At 43.0% G+C, this 20,587-nt stretch overlaps 1 long non-coding RNA gene across 2 annotated transcripts; it reads left to right on the top strand.

Moving 5' to 3' along the window:
• Positions 1 to 240: 240 nt before the first annotated feature.
• LOC112966729 lies at positions 241 to 18,800 on the top strand. Of its 2 annotated transcripts, XR_003253719.1 has the most exons (4): positions 241 to 2,955; positions 3,425 to 3,538; positions 4,874 to 5,086; positions 18,657 to 18,800. It is a non-coding gene; the product is annotated as an uncharacterized LOC112966729 (long non-coding RNA). The 2 variants fall into 2 exon arrangements; XR_003253718.1 differs by lacking the exon at positions 18,657 to 18,800 and having other exon boundaries at positions 241 to 1,473; positions 4,874 to 5,077.
• The last annotated feature ends 1,787 nt before the right edge of the window (positions 18,801 to 20,587 follow it).

Below are 20,587 nucleotides of genomic sequence, written 5' to 3'. Positions count from 1 at the left end.
ACTACCCTGGCCGGCAGCGAGGGACGTGCTTYCAGGAGCCTCCGTTTCCCAGCAGGCAGCGGGAAAGCGAGGGCCGCGGTGTTCGCAGGCGGTGCTGGAATCCCGCGCGGGGCCTTCTGGGAAATGTAGTCCTGTCGTACCCCTAAGGCACCCCCTTCCCGGGGAACCCGAGGGAGTGGGACCGCATTTCCCAGCGCGCCCTGCGCAGGGCGGCCGCCGGCGGGTCACCGCGGGGGCTCCTGGGGAGGGGAGCGGGATGGCGCCTCGGGGCTGTGGCGGCAGCTCGTGGTCCCGGCGCTCGTCCCCTCCTCGGGCAGCAGAAACGGCCGCGGCGAGACCTGGCGCGGGGGTCGCGGTTCCGCCTCCTGCGTCCCCGCGGCGCTTCCCGGCCGCCCCGGCGCCARCAGCGGGACACTCACGGGGAGCAGGAACCGCCCGCGGCCGGGGCCGCCCCGGAGCCGGGCAGGAGGGTGCTGAGCTGGAAGAGAGGAGCTGCTCCTCGTGCCTGGGTGCCCTCGAAAGCCCGGGGAGGATGACCCGAGGTCTCCGTTTCTGTTCAAGGCAGATAGGACTTTTTTTTCCCCCCTACAACTTTACAAGTTGAGCGAATTTCATCTGAGGTTTTATTTTCATTAAATTCCTTGAAACGATCGAAGCTCAAAATACAATAGTTGTGCAGTGTATTAGTGCATGACTCTGGCATATTTTAAAAATGGGAATGCAGTGATTGTAATGAATTATTTGGTTTTGGTAAAGTATTTTAAAGTTTACAGCTTTTTCTGCCAAGGACAGTATTGTCTCAAGGTAGTAAATGCTATGTTGTCCATAGCAGCCAACATGAGTTGGTTCCCATTGATCCCTGCCATGTGACAAGATGTACAACTTTTTCCATTCCTGAATAAAAAAACATGATTGGAATAAGGAAAAAATATTTCAGGCAGTAAACAGCCTAGCTTAGATTAACAAAGCTTTAGTTACCAGATCCTATTTTTAGGGCATAAGTTCAAATTTAAGCGGCTCTAATCTTCATGTGGGGAATTGGCACAGAGTTTCTCCTGTTGGGTTTTATTTATAGCTGCTTCTTCTCCTTTCCAGGGAAATAAGATTAGCCTCGTTATTTCCATTATTATTATTCTGTCCATCATTGTTATTATTCAGTCCATCCATTTAGGTCCTGCCTGGAATTACCTAGGATTATCCTGCTAATGCATGTTGCCTTCACACAGAATATCATTTTTGTTGCTAAGAAACTGCTTTTGCATAACAGACAGTGTGGGCCTAATTTTCACTTCAGCAGCTGTTAAAGTCAACGGGAGCAGCAGGTGCTCAGTGCTCCTGAGAGCCAAAGCCAAAGTGTCCATGGCAGAATTCCCACACAAGGTTTGACTGTGTCATCCGTGTGTGCCAGGCGCTCAGAGCCCGAGCAGCTTCACACTTGGAAAGAAAATGAACAAAGGTGTCTGAGCATCTTTGGTGAGTGCATGTTGTGCAAGTGCAGTTTCCTGTATGCCAAGACAAAAAAATTGGCTCTGTACACTGGAATATACTTGGTATGTGAGAGTATTTCTATGTTCCTGGTGCACACACAGATGTGTGAATATGCATCTAAGTTCACAAGCTGAAAACTGTTCTCATAAGTAAATAGCTGTCAGCAAAGAGTTTGGGCACACATGGTCCATGTTTAACATTAACATGTGAGCCTTCCTCTCTGTGTCTGTGTGCAAATAGCTAATTATGTATGAGTAGCTAACAGCTGATGCCTGAATGCCTGAACAGGATGTATGTATGTGTGCGTGGCTGTGTGCGTGGGTATATGTAAGCATGTCTGTATCCATATGTATGAATATCCCATGCGGGAAATACACAGCACTTGGGCTCTTTTATGTTGCAGGTCAAGGCACAGACACAGAAATACTGACATTTCCTCTCCCTGCTGTCTCTTTCATGTTGCTATGGTGATCAGATGCACTCACACTTTTATCTAAAGTATCTATTAACTAAAGCTTCGTAATAATTTTCCTTCCTTGCAATGCATATGGAATTCACAGGAACACCAAGTAGGCTTTTTAGGTCCCATACTTTCTGTCAGAGCCTGCTCCCAGTTCTTGGATGGGCCATCAGAGACATCACAGGGTAGAAACACAGCTGATAAAAATATTTTTTCCATGAATAAAGAAATTGCATAGTAATAAGAAATCTTGAGCATGAAGAGCACAAGGAGTAGGGTCACAAAGGCATCTCACTATAGATCCAGAGGCACGAATATGAAACATAATTGAGCCTCTGTACCAAGGGCTGCCTCACCCCCAGCCCAGCTGTAAATGGATTATTTGGTCTGGGAAGTCAAAGACAACTGAAGGTGGTGCCAGCCGCATTGCTTGCCTGAGACTGCTGTGCTGTAACAGCGTTCGCCTGAAAGGTCAGGGACAGAATTTTGATTGTGAGAGGGGCAGAAACCAGTGAAACTCTCAATTCTTCCTGATCGCGTTTCCTTTGTCACCTTGGTTCTTCTGCTTCCTTTGGCTTCTCTTACTGAGGTCACCAGCGAAAGAATTAGTGTCYTAAGCTGGGACATTAGGGTCCCTCCCAGGGTACCTGGAGACATCATACAAAGGTGAAGTTTCCTGAACCAGATTGGCAAAGGATACTTCAGCCCTCTGGTCGCTAGAAGACCATCAGAGGTACAGCTCCCGCTTCTGCTGGTAACAGCAATCAGGAATAAAAGATCTGCCAACGTGTAACACCCCGTCTAAAAGCGTGACTGAGTTAAGCATCATTGTGATGGGCAAGCTGCTCTCCGTCCTACACAGGGGCACTTCCAGGACAGAACTCAAGCTACTGCTCCTCAGAGAAGCTGCCAGGAAACCTTCATCTGCAAGTTGCTAATGCAGAGTGGATTTGAACACGTGACTTAGCAATGAAGGGCTCCAAACAATCATGTACCCCATCTAAAGAGTATGTCCTCCATGGGGCCCTGGAGACTCCTATGAAGGTTTTGTAGGGTAATGCAGATAAAGCCCCAGCCAGTATTCTGAGAATATACAGTGAAATTAAATACCCACTGGAGGAAGAGAAGATAAAAAATGAGACGTTTTGACAAGGCTGCCAGATTGTGTGGCAGGAGGGTTAATTTTTTTTTGAAACTGCCATTTCATATTCCCTTTCAGACAAGCTGAATTACACAGTACTGGCTGCTGGAGGAGTTGCATAATTTTCTTCACAGAAATAATGACAGGGTACTTAAAAAGCAAGTGAATGGATGGCTAAAGTATTGGGCAGAGACTTAAGAAATCTAGGCTGAGACACTACTTCTACTAGAGACTCCTTTTGTGACCTTGGGCTGGTCATTTAATCTTCCTATGCCTTATTTCCCTGTCAGTGACATGGGAATAATAACTGTTCTTTATCTGTCTTGTCTATTTAGATTGTGAAGTCCCAGTTTGCAGGTTACCCCTTCTGTGCTCGCAGAGCGACTGAAGCAAAAGAGCATCAATGCATGCTAAGGTGTCTGGGACAACCATGACGCAGAAAGTAAAAAGTAATAAAAGGGTTTGGCTATATGGGGGTTTGGAACTTTTCTGGCATGAAGTGGTCGAGGATTCCTAAGCCATTGTTCCATTTCTCTTCCCTCAAAATGTGTACAAGTTTGGATCTGTGCTAATAGTTCCAAAAGCATATAAATAATTTAGCAACTAAGTCCTTGCTGATTTACTGAATGCCTGAGTTATTTCTGAAACGATGACTGGGTAATTTGGGTGCTCACAAAATGTTCTGCAAGGTCTTTGTGCTTAGCCTGTCTCTGCATTAAGGGCTAGCAGCAGATTGAGTCGATATCCCAATTTTTTCAATTTTAAATTTAGGTCTGCAGACATCTGTGTACCAAGTTATTATCAATCTCTGCAGCTTTTAGAGGTTTGACTAATTTCCAGAAATCAGAGGAAGATGGCCTCTTGATACTAGGTCGAATGAAGACAAGATCTTCTATATTTTAAAGCAGCTACTTGAGAAATTTGCTGTACAAAGGGAGCAATTCTAAAAATAGCAAGAAATGGCATCATGACATTAGCAGGAACAATGACCCAATACCCAACTTGCCACAGGGGCTTTTGTCCTATAACTACCTTCATCATTAAGGCTTGTGATGACATTATTATCTGTGCTTATATAGGGCACTGAGGTCGTAGCTACCTGGAAGGAAGGGTTTTGATCAGACTGGAGAAGATGAACAAGCAGGAGAGGCATGTTGGGTAACACTAAATCAATGCAGTTTCATTTACATTAGACACCAGCCTGGCCATTTCAACATTAATGGTTGCACTGCTGCCCTCTGAATTTTTGTAGATTTAATATATCAGTGGGGGAGTGAAAGAAAGGGGGAGTATGAGTCGTTTGTCCTTATGATACATGGATCTTTTCTTTCATGCATCATCAAAGAATAGTGATTTGTACAGTTGTTAAATTCCTTTGGCAGTAGATTTCCTGGGATAAGTATTGCCCTGCTCCTACCTCACCGATTATCTACAATGATAATAACAATAGTTAGCGTCTTTGAAACTTGACCCTCCTTTTCCCGAGCTGAAAAGACAAAAGACTGGCTCTGAGGCAAATGGCAAGGTAGAAAGAGCATCAGACTTGGACCTAAGGCTCAATTTGCTTTTGTGGAGCCACCAATTTCCTTTGTGTGTTTGGGCAAGTTATCACCTCTGTCCTGTCCCACAGTTCTCCTATGTAACATGTGGCTACCTGTTAGGCATTGTGAAGGAATAAGGTGCTCAAACAGAAAAGTGATGAGGGACATGCAGGTTTCTAGATAGACAGAGTAACTAAATTAGCCATGTTCCTAAAAGATGAGAATCACTATTTTCTTTTACAGAGACACAGAATAAGGCAGAGACTGGCCTAAGAAGTTGCAGCAGGTCAATAAACACATAGGAAACAGAAAATGAATCTAGAAACAGTCCTGACTACTATTCAGTACCAACCGCAGACAAAGAAGTATGGGGAACCACTGAGAACCTGGATGTTATTGACTGGCTGCAAGGACTACAATGAAGGTTTATAAACTAAAAAGCTTAGAGATTTGGAGGTCAGTGGACTGTTTTTGTCTTGTAGACATCTGCCATACTACACCCTGGTGTTCTACCGCACCAGCTCTACAGATATTTGTCAAAGTGGGGTTCTGTTTTCAATCCAAATGGCCTAGTTGAAGGAAAAGCAAAAAAAGACTTAGGTTCCTAAATCATGTAGGCCCTAAGAATAATGACAGGTGTGCAATGCTGCACATCCTGTTTAGGTAACAAAACAGGCAAAGAAAATGCTCTACAGTACCACCACCACAAATTATTAAACATGTTTCTGTACCTACTTTTACCACTGGCTTTGGCAAGATTGAGGAGTTTCAGTTTTGCATCTAAATATCTTTAGAATGGAGGCTCTGAGTGGTATTGAAAATTTACCCTTTTTTGTTTTTAAAACCCTGCTGGAAGCAAAGGGCTAGACTTTTGAAACAGTCCTTTTTGGGCATCGAGGTACAAGCAGGAGCCCTGAGTGCCCAGCAGACCTCTGTGCTCTCAGCAGCTGGCATTCAAGTCCTGGTTCTGCCACAGATTTGTTGTGGAGCCTTTGAGTCAGTCACTTAACCATTCTCAATCCAGAATATGAAGATAATCATACTTGTTTTCTATGTGAAATTGCTTGGAAGTTAAAGCAAGCGAGTGCCACGCTTACAGAGAATTGCTCATGGTTGCAGGATGAGCCCCACAGCTTGGTTCTTCATAGAGACTCCTCCTCTTGCTTCATTCAGATAAGAARTGTGGTTAACTTCAAGAGGATGAGAACTGAGGAGCAGAATAAGTCACAGTCCCTGCCTCAGAGACTTATAACACCTTCAGCGTACCAAAGCATTTTAATACTTACTCAGGTTTCAGGTTTTGAGCAGTTGCACCGCATACAGGGCTCTCAGCAGGCGGCTGGACCCCTGCTCCGTGGCCCAGCCCATCCCATCAGCGATCTCTCCCGCCAGCGAGGGTGAGGATCTGTGCTGTATGGCAGGCTATGATTTGTTGTCACCTTCATAAATCAGAACAACAAAATCACTAGTCTTCCACACAGAGCCAGACCACCAAGAGCAGCAATTCCTCCTTAGACACATCCTCCTTCATTTCTTCTTCTGTTTTCCTTCCTTACTGGTTCACATTCTTTCAACACTTGTTTCTCATTTTAGGGATGGCCACTGTCTCTTTTCGCATGTTAGGGAGTGCAAAAAAGCAGTGTTCTTTGTGAGACAGTGTCACTTCTCACTATAATCTATCCAATTTTCTGACTCTACCTGTGATTTTCTGTTCCACTTTCTCACATAGGAGACCACATATGCCTATAAAAATTTGGATCATGTTTTTTCAAGGATATCAGGACTCAGTAGGGTCTCCTTTTTCCTTGTCCTATGATAAACTTCTCTCACAGTGCTCTGTCAACCTGCCTGTCTCCTAGCTGTATTTTGGTCTGACTAGAGTAAGTAAATGCAGTATATACTTGGGAATGCTAAAGAAAAGAAGTCAGGTAGCAAAAAAAAAGAAAAGATAATGATAGTGCTGAGTTTCCGTGAATCCTACTGAGAGACTGATTTAAGCAAGAAAAACAAAACCTCTTTGCTGCTTCCTTTTCTCTGGATTTGTTGAAGAGCAATCTTTATTTCACCCCAGGKTTAGCTTTGCTTCATCTGTCCAGCTTTCTTCTGCTAATACCTCACACATTTCATGAATAACATGTGAAAGGACAATACTGGCTCACATCCAAGGAAAGAATCTTACATTATTCCTTTTCACCGCCATCCTTTGAGTGAGGCATACTTACCTCAGCCACTGAAAATCAGACAAGGACGTATCCTTCTTGTCTTCTAACCTAGATTGTTAAATGTACTTTTGTGAGCAGTTGTAATACAGAGAAAGAAACAAAAGTAGCCAGCAACAGCCTCAGCTTTGCAGAGCTGCTTCAGTGAAAGACTCTTTTCACAGAAGGAGAAAGTCTTTTCAGCACCAGGAGAGAGTTTGCTGGTGCTGACAGAGGTTGTGCCCTGTGCAAGCTCACAGAGCTCGTCCAGTCTCTCTCCCTCTGTCTCTTTTTTTTAACATGTGTGCTCTCTATGGACACTTTAATCAAACTCCAGATGGGTTGTTTCAATCTGGGGATTTGTGCTGCTGCTCAGGAGATAACAATCCATTGTGCTAGCCTAGGTAGCAAGTGTGTTTGTGATAGCTAGAGCTGATACCAGGAGATGTCCAGGTGGTCTTATTTAACAGGGGGTATTAGTAATACTGCCATTGTCCAGGTAATCAGATAAAAGTGCAGTCCAGGTGTTACCCTACACCATGTTTGTGTAATGACATTGCCAAGTGCTGATTGCGACTGACATTAAAATAGAGACCAAACACTGCAGACGGGACACTCCTGGGTGGTATTTCCTGGTACAAGATTGCCATCATCCCCAAAGCCTCCTGGGGTGCAGGTGAAAATTCAATCTGCATATAAACTGGAACACTAGTGAGCATGCACCCCTTGCTCACACTGAGTACAAATTTACTCTGTTAGATGCCCCCTCTGCTCAGTCTCTGGCTGTTTCCTGACCTATGCTTAGATTTCCTAAACAAGGCATTTCCTCTAAAATGTAGCGTATTTTCTTCTCTGCCCTACTGCAGGATGTTTCCAGATGAAAACACTTAGTGGGGCAAGACAGTTTCAGAAATAGTTTGGTTAGGACAATTCRGTATTCTGCTATGGACAATTAGAAGAGAGAGTGAATTGTAAAAGTGATTTATGAACTTGAAAGGGAGAAAATAGCTTGGAAAATGCTAACCTGGACTGTAATCTCAGGTGACAAGAACATTTTACAGTTGTTGTTCTGGAACTATGCTCTGCCTAGCATAGTGATATACCAGGTCTGTGAAGGGATTTGCGACAAGTTATCACTAGACAATCAAGTAATAAACAAGACAGAAGAAGTAACAGTTCACCCTGAGCAAGGGAACAAGATCTTCTGTTGTTTTTACACATACATATTCCCTTTTTCAAGTATGGTATTTAGCAGAAAACATAAATACAATCCAGGCTCAGAGGGGTATGAGACTTGTTCAGACTTCAGAGAGAGTGATCTGTCCCTGTAGCACCATATTCTCAGGATGGGATCTGCCGCTTCTACTTTTTCACAGAGATTTTGGCAATGTGGAAGATGATGCCTCCTTGTAATGGTAGCAGATGAAACCCACAACACTGAGAGGCCACTATAGTTTCTTTGTAATTGTTTATATAGATAGGATCTAAACTTAGCTACAGAACACGGTGAAAAAAGCCTGGTCAGAAAGAATGGGGACTCAAGAGCTTAGCCTCCAGCTATCTTAGAAGAGACTGGCTCATCACAGAGAGATCCCCAGCTGCACTTCCAGGCTGCAAATTAAACAAACAGTATTTCCTATATAACAGACCACAGGGATGGCAGAAAGAACAGTGTGACCTTATTGCTGTTATTTCCTTTGGTTTCAATCTCTGTCCTCTGCCCCCACCTCCTTCTAGACTGGTGTTGCCCACTTTACCCGATTTGTTATTTATTACTGTGGTTTAAAGAGAGGCAGGGGGAAAAATGCTCAGTGCAAATTATATTTTGAGCTGTTGTGCTTTGCCTCTTTGGCGGATAATAAATCTCTCTGGCAATGCTCCTCTGTATAGGATTTGTCATTAAATGCAATTAAACAAACCCTGCAGGTGTCCATGATCAGGCCTGCAGCAGCCCATTCACAACTGCAATGTTATTATCATCCTGACAACAAAACACCAGATATTTCCTGAGCTCCTCTGATCGATGAGCTTGCCTGATTTGGAACTGGAGGGAGGAGAGACGAGGGGGAACAGAATGGTTCAAATGCTCTTTAGACTTATTGATGGAAAAGTCAAAAAGCTGCTCAGCAATCAGAAAGAAGGGGGAAAAAGAAATGGCAGAGGAACGGGAGGGCTGAACAGAAAAGAAGACAGAAGGGTGTTTGGGAACAAAAAGACAGAAATGAGGCAACATATCACATGATATCCATATAGCTAATGATTTTGTTAAGGTACAAGACTGGAATTTAGGAGAAGCACAAGCAAGGTATTTCAGGTACAATTCTTCTCATGTAACTTTAACCTATTAACAGTTAGGTATTTAGTGTAAGCTAGTCATGTAGGCTCCCTTTGCAGTCAATGCAAAACTGGTAGGTTGACTTGGTGTCCAGAGATATGTTTCTCTCCATTAACTGTAGCTGGAACTTAAGTGAGTAGCTTAGACCAGATACCCAACTAATTGCAAATCTCACCCCTAAGAGCCAAAGGAATTGGCTTTTGCTGAATGCGTGTTCCTTTCTATCTCCATTCACAAGGATGCATTTCCTGGTACAGAAGGAGGGCATGATCCTGAGTCATAGCTAATAGTATTCATAGAAGGCAGATGCAACAACATCTGCACCAGAATTGCTTGTGTACCCTGACAATTGGGCATCAGGAAAAAAGTGCTGTGGCTTATTTCAACCATCCCAGGCGATCCGCACAATGTGAAGGTCAGGGATTCACAGGGGATGCCTGCCATCAAGTCCAGTGAGATAGAAAATTTTGCAAACACCACTCAAATTATTCTGCTTGAATCATTTGCTCAGCTCAGCCTCAGGGTGCTCTGAGGATGAACTTCTTTCCTCTTCCATTCTCACCCCAGGAATCCGAGCTTGGTCCAGTTGACTGCGGGGGCACATATAGAATTGCAGTGACAATAGATAGCTTATATTTCTGTGGTGCCTTTGCAAACGCATAGCACCACAGGAAGAAAGCCGATTTTAGGTTGGAAAAAGGGAGCTAAATGAATAGGCATAAGTAGTGTGTGTGCATTTGTAGAGTGTAAGGGATGATGGTTTACTTCTAGAAAAAACTATTGTCAGGGTCTTTGACTAGTATGCAAAGGCAATGTGCTGAGTTTTTAAAGTCTCCCACGAAATACCCAGTAGGGCAATAGCATGACATTCTGTTTTACTGGCATCAACAGATGAAGGATGAAGTTGCGGTTATGGCAGAAGGAGTCAGGGTTTCTGCTATCAATCTGTAGTTCTCAGACTGACAAATTCCCTAGACCATATATCTACATCACTATGCAATGCTGTTCTTTGGCTCCTTGGTTGCTAGGGCAGTCCTGATTTCTATACTAAAGAATGTCCTCTTTTTCTTACTTTCCTGCTCAAACATTGGAGGATTTCCCTCTACCACTCTGTGTCCCCCTCTTTCCATACACTATTATCACTTAATCTGCTGGTTTGTGCACACCAATATGCAATTATCTGGTGACACAAGTCAGCATTGCTCTGTTGAAGCTAGTAGAGCTGCCACATTGCTATGCTAGCACAGAATTCAGCCTGCAAGTCTTTATCAACTAACTACGAAGGGTCAATTCACTGGATACATCAGTGGTTCCCCTATTTGTGGTCCTTGGGTCAGTGGTAGTTTGCAAGACTATGGAAAGATCCAGTTACGAATAGTATTTATGAATAAGTCCATTTCTCATGGCCCCACCTACAGTCCCTGGGAAAGTTTGAGCGTGACACTGGTTCAGAACATTTGGAAGCCAAACATGGACATTAAACATGGCATTGTCTCTTTTTAAGCACCTCCCCAGTTTCTTCTGTTTCACTCAGTTTCTGCCTAGACTCTGCTCTCAGACACATCTGCCTATATCTAGAAACATCTCTGATTTCTTCATCCCAGATGCTGTAGGATTTATACTGGGGTGACAAAGCTGACACAAAGGGAAGTGTTCTATTCTAGGAAAAAAGACAGTGCAGGGGACAAGAACTGGCATGTCCCAGCTGCCAGTCTGAGGAGCCCAGTGGCTGTTAATAAGCGTCACTGGGACGGATCTTCAGCGGGCGTAAATAAGCACTAGCTGATTGTAACTCCACAAGGACTTTAGTGAAACTATGTTGATTTACACAGATGAGCAGCTGGTCCAGTGCTCAGGCTAGCTGGGGAAAGCCCCCTGGAGTTTCCATCAGTGAGTGTGAGAGTGGGGCAGAAGCTAGCTGCATGTGTGAAGGGGTGTAAGAGAGCAGACAGAAAGCAAATAAAGGGAAGAATGGAAAATATACATCTTATTGGATTGGCTTCTCCAATGAGTGCATTTTTTCCTCTTTCCACTTCCCTTCTTCCCCACCTCTAGCAGCTCCTCTCTCGCACACTCTCCCTGTGCTGCTCATCTCCCTTTGTGCACCTCTTACCCACACTCTTCTTTCTAAACAGGTGCAGTTGCCACTCAATAGACTTTAATTACCACTTCAAGGGCTCTCACCAGGGTCTGCTGGGAGGGTGGAGATGAATTTTCCTGAGGATTATGCGTATGTCTGAGTTCTTTCTAGTCAGATGGCAGTATTACTGTCAGTCTGTATCCTTGGAGAGGTTGTTTCTTCATCTTCTCTCTGCTTGTGTTAACAAAAAACAAAACTGCTGATGAAGGAAAAAAACAACCATTAGCTAGATTAATTATCAGGACAGCAAACTGGTCCAGAGAAAAATCATATGGACAACTTAAAACCAAACCAAAAAAACCCAGGAATCTAAGCTGGGCTCCTAAAACATTATTTCTGCTTGTAAATAAGAGACCCAATTTTCAGAAGTGGAGAGCTCAGCATCTCTAAAGATTTCTGTGGGAGACTGGGGTCTAAAAATACAAGCTGTTTTTTACCACTTTACCTTCTTTTTGCTCTGTGCTCTTCCCATCACGTCTCACTGGAGAAATGCACTGTTAATGCATCCTGCTGGTACCCTGGGGGATTCCTCCAGACTGAATGTGTCAGTTGATTTCTGTCTTCAGAATACTTTGCCTATGATGGAGAGTTATTCCCAATGTTTAGCTAGTAACATAACATTATTTTTATTAAGATCCTCTTCAAGAGACAATCCTGGAGACTGCAGAGCAGAAGCTTATGTCTATTGCTTGGATCTGCTTGAAATTGTTTGCACAGCATGTGTGTATAAATGCAGAAGCACACATGAGTGCATGTTTATATGTGCTGATACATGCATCACTGGAAAAGATAGGAGCTGGATATGTAACAGTATCTTTTGGGGAAGGGAAGATTTCCAACTATTTAAAAATAGTTTTACTTTTGCTCAACATTAACATTTTAAATTTTTTTCATAAAATGAAAAGCAAGAAGGAGATTGCTTTATAGCAAATTAAGTAACGTTTTCTTCTGCCAAAATTTAAAAGTTTGTTTTCCTAAACAAGCAATTCAGCAAATTGGGGAAATACTTAGTGTAGCCAAATCTGCATTTTTTGCATATGTGTTTTCTGTGAAATATTTTGCCATGTTCCAAAAGAATGTAGTTATGCATTAGAAATTAAGAGACTACATGATCTATAAAGGCCAAAGCTCAGAAGATTAACTACATTGATATAAACAGCTACCCTTATATTGCTGTCCATGGAGCTGGGCCTGGCCTGCTCAGATCCCAGCCCCAGATGGTTGGGCACATGCAACATTTGGGCTTCTGTTTGGAAAACACTTTTGTATTGGTCCCTGTGCATGCGCTAGTGTCCATGCCAGAGCGCAATACAACAGAAAACACTGTAGCCTTAGCGTCCATGCGGGATACAGTCTGTGCTGAGCTCTTCTGCAGTCATGCCACTGAGCCAGCTTGTGTTTCTGGGTTAGTATCCAGGCACTCCTTATCCCTTGGGTATGAATAACCACACAGAGAGGTTCAGACACTGGGCTGAGGTTCTTACATGTGGTCATGTTTATGCACCTGAATGGCATTAGTTTCCTGTCCAACAGCCTGCCTCTGCGCGCTGCTGTCTGCACTCAGCTCTGGTCTTTTGTGGGTATCTGCAGTACAAAGACAAAAGAGGTGAAAGAAGGATAGGTGGACAACACTGATGGGAATATGCTGGTAAAAAAGCAGAGTAATCATAATTGCACCTCTGTCTTAAGACATCACTTCAGTCTCTGCCTGGGAATGCTGTTCTCCTCCTTTCCTTGGCTCTGAGTGCAGTTGTGACATACCAAAGTAATGTGCATGGCAAYGTGGACTCAGCGTGGGACAATGCCACCGCTGGTCAGGGTCGCCTCTAGGCAAAGGAAGAGGCTTGGTGGGATGCCGATAATAGAATTCTGCCTGTGCAAGCGCAATGTGTCTACAACACCTTCTCCAGGCTTTCTCCTCATTCAGGGGGAACCATTCCCCTGTTCTTCCTGTACATCTCCATCAGGAATCCTGCAATCCCTCCCTCACCTATTCCTGCCCTCCCTGGCACCTGGAGATCTGCCAGCCCTCCTGACTGCCTGTTCCTATTCTCATTTTCCCCTGGTCATCTCAGCCTATGTCCTTCTACTTCTCACTGTAGCTCCTTCTTTAGACTTCTAGTAACGTGGGTTGTTGGTAGTTGTTTTTTTTTTAATCCTGTCTTCCCCATCTCTTCCTACCCCTTTCCTCTCCTTGTGCATTTTGCTTTCCAGGCCCATCTACAACATGCTATCCTGCCATTTATGTGGGACTAGGATGAACATTGATCACAGCCATCTCAAACCCCTTGCTCTCTTTTCCCAAAGAGCCAATGAAAATGTCACCCATGAGATAATCATCATGTTGCTCACGTCCCTTAATTGCTCTCAAAGTACACATTGAGGCTGCAGGGCCTCTTTGAAAGGCAGGTTCTGGCCTTTGGCACATTATTGACAGGCTGTTGATAGGCCCCTTTGTTGAGGAGCAATTTTGTCCCTTTTGCTGTACAATTTTTTTTTTTTAAAGACAGCCCTTTCAGAGAGAGTAGATTTTTAAAATAGAGCCGAGCTTTGAATGAACAGGCACCAGACTTATTCCTGAGAAGCAGTGACATACATGTGAGATGAGAGCTACCAGCATCTTTCATGCAAGACTTCATACAAGAAATCAAAGCTAAGATGACTAATCATCCCTAATTGTTTTTTTTTTTCCTTCCCCCCTTAGCCCTGGTAATTAGATGTTTATTTGCAGTGTATTACTCAACCATTAGATGTCTTGTGTGTTCCAGTACATGGTCCCTGGTAAACAAGTAAGAGAAAGTTGATACTCAAGCTGTGCAGCAACCCATTTGTTTGGTGACTGGTGATAATTCTTTTGTTTTTCTAATACCTGCTGATTAAAAGGGGCTAAAATTCTTTCTGTCACAGCAGCCCTTCACTGTCTCAAAAGCCGCACAGGTCTGGGGCAATTGCTGGTGTGGGACTGCATGCCTGCTGAAAGGGAACTCTTGAGCACAGAACAAAGCACGCTTGCTCTCCCATTGCTGTCATGGGTAGAGATCCTCCATTAGCAGTGCAGAATCTCTGACACACAGCTGAGCAATTCTCACATCATCCACTGGATTCCAGTAGTACACGTGCATGCTTACTTAGCTATCTCTTTAATACAAAATTATTATAACATGCCTCATGTAAGCTGGCGTCCCATTGCGATGGATGCTGCATGTACACCTCAAGTTAGCCCTCATCAAGCCTGTTTAGCTAGGCTCCAGTCTCTGTCTAACTAGACTTTAAACACAATCCTTAGCAAAATCTCCAGGCTATAGGCCACTAAAAACCAAGCCTGAAAGAAATGAAATTCTTTCCTCTCTGAAACAATGTCCCTTGGAATGATTTTGCTGTTAATGAACCCCAGCTGAGCTGCTGTATTTTGGAGCTACCGGTGTGCATTTTAACAAGGAGTTCTCTGTGTGTGGATGCGCATCAACATAGCCAGCCCCCATAATGGAAGTCTGTTCAGCATTGTAAGTCCCGCATTAGGCTGTGCCTGTAGAAACCCCGGGAAGTTCCACTGAGACTGCCTGAAGGTAATCACCTCTCCCAGCCTCCTGGCTGTCCCTAACCAAGTGTTCTGCTTGCATCTATTCCAGGAAACAGCTCTGGAGATTATAAATTGTAGACCCTAATGCATTCACTAGCAACAAGGGGGGAAAATGCCATTTGATTATAGATGAAAAGGAAAAATGCAAGGGGCTTTGGTATTCAGAAAAATGTCCAGCATGCTGTGAATTGGTTGTTGGACTCTGTAAGCGGCTGGAAACCCTTGAACTTCATTGTTTTCTCTCAGTCAGTATAACCAAATCATAAGCAGTACTTGAAAAACATGGTCCACCTAGCATTCGTTATCACAGAATCCTATACGATTAGAATGATGCATCTTGGTACTTCCCATCATAGAAACTTATTACATACATTACATCCACTTAAATACATATTTTTTTGTGTAACAAACCCACATTTCACAGAGAGTAGAACATACATGTATTATTTAGATCAGTGCATGTTACACAGGATGGAGTCCATTCTATCAAAACTCAGGAAAAGGAGTTCTATCGAACCCATTCCCTTATTGATAGTCCAGTAAAAGAATATACTGCCTGTCTAAATACTAGAGCTGTGATGGAAAAAAATCAGCTAATTTATTTTTAAAAGTTGAGAATTTATTAATCAGCATCTATTGTTCTACCTACCTGCATTGCACTTTGTCAGGTTATGTAAAAGATGCACACACCTCTGTTGCCAAACACCTTCATCAACACGTAGTGAGAACTGTGCTAAAATAAAATGTTGGCTGGATTAGATGGAGTAGATTAGAAAGATGATAGAAGATCAGATGGGAAAAAATAAGACAATAAATAGGTCTGGCAAGATAGATGGATAATCTTCCTCTCGGGCCAAACATGACAAGATAATAACCTTTTCTTCTCTCTTGCTCCATTTGCTCTTGGATGTCTAGAGCTCTACAAATATCACTTAATTTGGTTGTCTTGTACCCCTGTGAAATGGGTATCACAATGTCCATTTTTACAGAGAGAGGAGCAGAGACACATTATTTAGGAATAGTTTAAGATTAGCATTGCAAAAATCAACCAAACTGTTCACTTTCGTGATTTGGATTTTAGCTCTCACAGTGCCTAGGGCAATCTGGTACGCTGAAGACTAATGAGTCTGATAAAATCGGAGAGCTACAGCTACATTTTCACAACTCACCTCTGCCATGACGTTTGCACAGCCAAGCCAGAGCAGGAGTGAGTCTTCACTTTCCTTCAGAGTGTATGCCTACTCCTTCATTCCCGTTCCCGGCTGGCAACAGTGACTACACACGGGGCAGGTCGCCAGAGCTAGGCAATGTTCAGAGCTAGATGCAGCTGTTGTGACTGCGCAGCTCTCCTTCTGCTCCCTTATCATGTTGTGATCTGGAGAGCAGACGTTGCACCTGGCAATGTTAATGGAAAGAGAGGGGATCAGAGTAACTTCCCTTCTGTCCCCTATCCCTTCAGCGTATCTGCTGCCTAGATTATTTCTGAGCAAATATAAACAACCTCTATGCGCAAATGATAAGCTCGTTAAACATTCAGGACTATGACAGCACATCTTGACTGAGAGAAGGCTTGTCTGTACTGCCATTTGCTCTTCTTGCTCAGGGAAAATGCGATTGCCTCTGCTGGATTGAGTGCAAGGTCTGAGTCTGCAGCCTGTGAAACATTGGGACCTTCTCTGGAGCCTTTGCCTTCCAGATGGTAACATCTTAATTGAATGGGAGGTCCTAAGCAAAGTTTTCCATTGCTTTGTGCCATTGATTTTTCCACGTACATTCTACTGGCAACACAGAGCAACGGAATATTTGATTAGACAGAATAACAGACCACAGCATTAATAATTTTGTGAGTTTAACTGAAAAGATTCGCAGTTGTTCTCCCCAGGAACTATGCAATTTTCTCCTCCTTCTCAAGAGAAATTCTCCCTTCTCCTTTAATGGCAGGGTGTATTGCCATCTTAAGGCAGCAGGTACTGACTATTGCTTCTGATTTGAGGAGCTTGGATCCATACAATTTTCATTTGGGCTGGATTCTTGTAGGTGGAGTGTTCATCATGGCTCTGGATTTTCAAAAGAAGTTAGCAATTTTGGATGCCTCATATTTGTGTTAGAAACGCTTTGAAAAGGACCGATTACCAGAGGGGCAGGTGCTTAGTAGTCCCTGAAGATGGGGACTAATTGAGATATCTCATGCTGGGCACCTGAAAACATTAGATCCTTTTAAAATCATGGGGGGTGGGGGATTGTTTCTGAACATGAATTGGGAACACTGTGCGGCCTTAAGTAATTCAGGATAAACAGATCTTTGCATAGCATTATGGAGGCATCCTTGAGTCCTCAGTTCAGCCAAGTGCTTTACTTCGGGCATGTATTTGATTGCTGTGGGAGACAAGTGCTGAAGTTTCTGCAAGTGCGTTTGTATTTTTCTGAAGTGGGGCCTGATGTTGTGTAAATTTCTGAAGGTTCCTTGTATGAAAATTTCTCACTCAGTTTTCAAATTGAAATAAAATAAAAAGGCAAAATTCCCCCCTCCATCCCGAAGTGTGATGCTGAGTGGTAGGCACCACAAGGCTTTGCTGGCTTTCTGCACGTTCATGCATTCACATGCAGAGCAGCAGACTGCACCCTGAAATGTCTCTTCTTTGCACTTCATAAAAACCCAGAGCCTGAGTCATGGACTGTGTTAGGTGTTGAGCAACCACAGAACAAAATGTCCATGCCCCAAAGAGATTACGGTCTCATGCAGCCAGGCTGCTCACAGCGATGATGGAGCTGTAGGGCTCGAATTAATGCAAGATTCAGCATGGTTGCAAACATGTACTTGAAAGAGAAACAATAACACAAATAAAACCCACCCAGCTCCTCCCCTTGTTAATCAACAACTTATTTGAAAAATCGTTGCTTGGCAACACTTATTAGAGCCTCCCCTCACTGCTCAGAGGTTGTTGAAGGCAAAATCTTGGTATTGACCCTTAAAACAGTTGCACTTCTGCACAAACAGCCGTGCGGTCTGTTTATAAACAGGGGAAAACTGAAAACTCTATACTCATTATACACTAGGAAGGGGGCCAGATCTCGCAATCGAGACTCACAGGAGCCATCTGGTCTGTGCAAATAAGGGCTACTGGAGTCAGGGTGTGAGCTTGTAATGACTGTAGAATGTGAATAGCCCTATTCACGCAGGTAGGATAACAAGTACTAAGCTGCTAGCATGCTTAGGGCTCTGCTGAGTCAAATGAAAATGTGACAGTAAGGGTTTTTTTCCTGCTCTAGGGTCAAGCCTATAACTATGGGACCAAGGTTCTTCTTTTCTTTCAAGGCATGGGTTGTGTTTTCTGTTCATACGGTAGTCAGAGTAATGCATACTCGGTCCTGATTTGTCAGCAGTGAACTATGGCTAAGATGTTCAAAGCTGCTTGGAGGGCAATTCCCTTTAATCTCAGCAAGTACTGAAGACTCCAGATATCCTGGGCAGCCTTGGGATACTCAGACACAGATATCAACACTGAATATTGTTTAGTGTTCCCTAGCTATTTTTTTCTCTTCCTGTACTTTTCTAGGCTTAAATTTAGATAATTTTATCAATTAGAATGCCAGCATTTATTTTACTAAAGATAAGATTTACAAAGATATTTCAGCATCTAAAGAAAGATCATTTTAATAGAATTTGCCAATGAATTTGGAACTCAACTCCTACTGATTTTAAAGTGTGTTATATGCCTGAGTTGTTTTACAAATCCCACCAGGACCCTAACTTTTGTTCTAAACTAATTCAGGTTTAAAGAGATGTTAAACAATGATGTACTTTGATGCAACGTTATTGAATGATCAGAACTGTCTTTGAGGGAAGGCCTGCCTAAGCTACAGAATGTCTACATCAATTTTATCACCTGCTTTTCATCGTTTCTGTTATTTCTTTTGCTTCCCTAATAAAGGATTGCTCTGGAGGGGTCTGAATGTAGTATCTTAACACAGAAAGCTCCCAGTGAGTAGAAAATCCAAATTCTTTGCTCAGAATTGTTCCTTAAGATCTCATTCCAGCCCTGATTCAGTGACATACCTGAATCCCGCTGAAGTGTTTGCTGAACTGGTAGGGTGGATGCATGTGCTTAAAATGAAGCGTGTGCTTAAATGCTTGGCTGAGCCAGGGCCYGTGTGTCATGTTGTCCAATGGAGAGAATCAGGTTAGCTAGGACCACGCTTGTGTCGCAGTGCAGTGGTGGACCATGGCGCACAYAGACACACACATATATTTAGTGCGTGTAAATGCAGGTGTTGGAAAGACACGGGATATAAAATTGCATGTGAATGCAGGTGTCTGTAGCAGGCATAGTGCCCAGCTCTGCATGGCAAGTTCAGGTGTCTGGGGCTGAACAAATCTCTGCAAGAGAGAGAAGATCCCAGACATTCTTATCCAAGCTCAAAAGCTATTGCAGATCTTGCGTCTGAAATCCACTCTCTTTTTCCTGCTGAGATTCCCAAGCGCCTCCTAGTTTCCCAGCTACTCGCAGCCTGAAACCCYACCAGATGCCATGATTGCAGTGGAAAAGCAGCTCATTACTGGAGTGGCAGGCGACGCACAGACAAATATTTGTGCAAGGCATACAGAGCCCAGAGACTAGAACACATTGTCTCTTGATGGGAGGAGGAAAGGGAAAGGAGGACTTTGCCTGTAGCAAAATTAAATAACAAAAATCTATACAGTGTTTATTTCTAGTGATACTTGCAATGTTTTCTTCCTAGCGGGCAATGTTGTAACCTCATGCCAGCTTGATTTTTGGTTTACACCTTTTGCTAAATATTTTAAGGGTCAGGAATTAAAATGAATTAAGTTCAGGTCTTACCCCGAATCCCCTGTTCTTCAGAGACCTCTGTGTATTAAGATTTCTTAGAAGAGAGACAGGATTGTATCCTTCTATGAGCTGTGCTTGTTCTGAGATCTACAGAAATTTGCTAGTAAAGAAAGGTGACAAAATATGCTCTAAACAAATTGAAATGTGACTTTGATTAAGCAATACATTGCACAGRGTACAAGATTTAGTCAACTTTGAGGATATTATACCATCTGTCCTAATAATTTTTATATTAAATACCAGATCTGATTAGGCAATTTCCCAGAGAATACAGACATAAACCCCAAAATGCAGGAACAGATATTTGGTGCAATATAATATTCTGGCTTCTCCTCAAGTTCTTTGGCATGCTTACATGGGGGCAAGAGATAAGAGACATGATTTCTTGCCCTTATTTTACAGCAGAACTCCAAAGGAAAAAGACATTACATTGATGTTATAAGAGATAGGACATTACAAAAAACGAACCTCAGTATTATGTTACGTTGAAAAAAGATCACAGATTGAGTCTCTGCACAAACAAAGAACTGATGGGAGATGTTAAAAGATTTTAACAGGAAGATATTTCCCTGTTCAAATTCTACAGACAAGCATTTCCACAATTAGCTTGTTCAAAGTATATAACATATTTCTATGAAGGCTGCATGTATGTTCAAGGCCTTAAAGGAAATATCATTAACTTTCTTTTCAAGTGTTTTTCTTCYGCCCCCCCGCCAAATACGTAATTCAGAAACAGCAAATACAAATTTCCTTAAAATGGAGAATAGCTTGCTTTATTTTCCCCATAGAGACCAAGAATATTAAAAAAWATATACAGGTGGAAAGACAGGAGATAGGGACAGTCTAAGCCTTGG

Source organism: Apteryx rowi, unplaced genomic scaffold (genome assembly GCF_003343035.1).
Source record: "Apteryx rowi isolate R43461 unplaced genomic scaffold, aptRow1 scaffold_254, whole genome shotgun sequence".
NCBI lineage: Eukaryota > Metazoa > Chordata > Aves > Apterygiformes > Apterygidae > Apteryx > Apteryx rowi.
The sequence above is the reverse complement of the archived record's forward strand: the minus strand, read 5'-3'. Positions and strand labels throughout refer to the sequence as shown.